The sequence below is a fragment of the Dermacentor variabilis genome, chromosome 9, assembly GCF_050947875.1.
Source record: "Dermacentor variabilis isolate Ectoservices chromosome 9, ASM5094787v1, whole genome shotgun sequence".
Classification (NCBI taxonomy): Eukaryota; Metazoa; Arthropoda; class Arachnida; order Ixodida; family Ixodidae; genus Dermacentor; species Dermacentor variabilis.
The window spans coordinates 148,628,074-148,630,045 of NC_134576.1; the positions used below are offsets into that span (position 1 = coordinate 148,628,074).

Genomic DNA, 1,972 nt, shown 5'->3' on the forward strand with positions numbered 1-1,972 from the left:
CGTCTTGCGTTTTCTTTATGAAATTGCACCTGACGGATTCGGTGGAGTCTCGTAGAGGTCGTTCGCAATAATTTTTGCTAAATAATGAAACGATTCCACGCCAAGGCCACGCGGGGTTCAGCAGAAGCAAAAAAAAAAAAAAAAAAAATGCCGCGCCGAACAGCGGAGCCGGCGCGGCGTGTACCAACTGGTGTTCAAAACGCGCGCGCCTAAAACCGAAACCGGAAGGAGTCAATACCATCCGCTTGGTGTGATATAGTAAATTCGGCCGCTGGGCTCTATGGGAGTGTCCGCTCTTGTTGAAATATGCTTCTCTATGACACAATGAGCGCCGGCAACGCGTCCCTATGGCGTCGGCCAAATTCTTCTACTACGGCGTCCGTGATTCACGTTGCCAACGCCGTAGAAGACGGCGCTATTAGACAGTTTTAGTTACACGTACGTAGAGGCTTTGCGTACGTAGAGCTTCTACGTGTCAGCAGTGCGCATGCGCACAACGTAGAGGGCGCGCGCGCGTCTCACGGACGTACGTGAGATTCATTTCTTTGCGTGCGTTTCTTGCGCACGTAGAGAGCTTCACGCGGGAGTTTCGCGAGATCGCAAACAAGCGATCGCGCGCGCGGACGGCTTGCATCGGAACACGGCGACAGGATGGCTGGAGCAGCTCCGCGCCTTCGCTTTTCGAAAAGCGATGATTTAGACCTGCTACGCGACGTGAGGGATTGTAACCCTTTCGAGGAGAACATGAGGCACACAGTGCGGTGGGCAGAGATCGCTGTCCGCTTGACGGAGTCTAAACAAAAAGTGTTCAGCGCCCGCACTGTTCGCGACCGGACGGACCTGCTGCTCGCGCAACATGCTGACCGAGACCGGAGAAACCTCCGCAGGTAAGTCACTTCGTGGTTTCCATTGAGCGCACAACACATAGCGCAAGATAGAGTGGTCAGTACAAACATTTCTTTGGTGCCACCTCCTAGGTCCGGAACCGAGGAGGAGTACTCCGAACAAGACCAGTTACTCGAAGAAATTTTGACAATCGCGAAAGAGAACGGCTATAAAATAAGAATCTTTAAGAAGGCACCGCTGGGCTCTGGCAGCGGAAACACATCAACCGTCGGTAGAAGTTCAGCGGCCCATGCGAGAGACGCCGCAGCGGAGGCACACGCAGCGGGCCTTGACGACACAGCAGAATGTAAGCATCTCGGATCTCGTCTTCCACTTTAAATGGGGAAGCGATATTTGGCGAGTACTCGGAAAACAAAAATTAGTCAAATCCTGCTCTTCACATAACGCGTTACTCACGTGAATGCGTAGGTCTCCATAAATAGGTATGGGAAACCAAAAGCTGTATATCGTGAATAACAATTCCAGCGCCCACCACATAATGTGCCGGGACTCAAATTCCCAGCTTTCAGCACCTTGAAGTGGTGGGCAATTTGATCAATTGGGGGCAATTTGACAGATGGGGCTTAGATTTGAAAAGTGTGGGTCACTTAAAATATTTCAGCGGGGCCAACTGGAAAGTCTGGGAGTGTCCCTTGACGTGGGAAAACAACCAAGTAGTTTGAAAGGTGCACGTACCAAAAATTGGCGGGTTGGTCCTTGAACTTCGAATGAATGCCTACACATTGTCGGACGCCTGTGGAGGTTCTCAATTTCTTCCTCTAGTCCTCTGTGCGGCCAATACAGCTGGGTCTAGTTTTATGGTCTCTTTTGGTACAATTTCAGGCGCTGGCAGAAATACAGCGACGCAGCTCTTGTCACAGATTGTGAGCGGATGCAATGACGATGAAGGCATCGAGGAATCATACTCTCCACCTGAACTCGACATGGACAATGCACCGACTGTGTTCAGCCCCAGTTGTAGCACAGAGTGCAGTCAAGTGCCTTCACCGGCAAGCATCAGCAGCCCACCAACGAATGCACGTCAGTGTGCCGAAGGAAACGTGGATCAGCCACAGCCTCCTAGGAG

The 1,972-nt window shown here is 51.7% G+C and overlaps 1 long non-coding RNA gene across 1 annotated transcript; it reads left to right on the top strand.

Moving 5' to 3' along the window:
• The first annotated feature begins 1,096 nt into the window (after nt 1–1,096).
• Nucleotides 1,097–1,972, top strand: LOC142558231 (uncharacterized). Its single transcript, XR_012822987.1, has 2 exons — nt 1,097–1,192; nt 1,729–1,972. It is a non-coding gene; the product is annotated as an uncharacterized LOC142558231 (long non-coding RNA).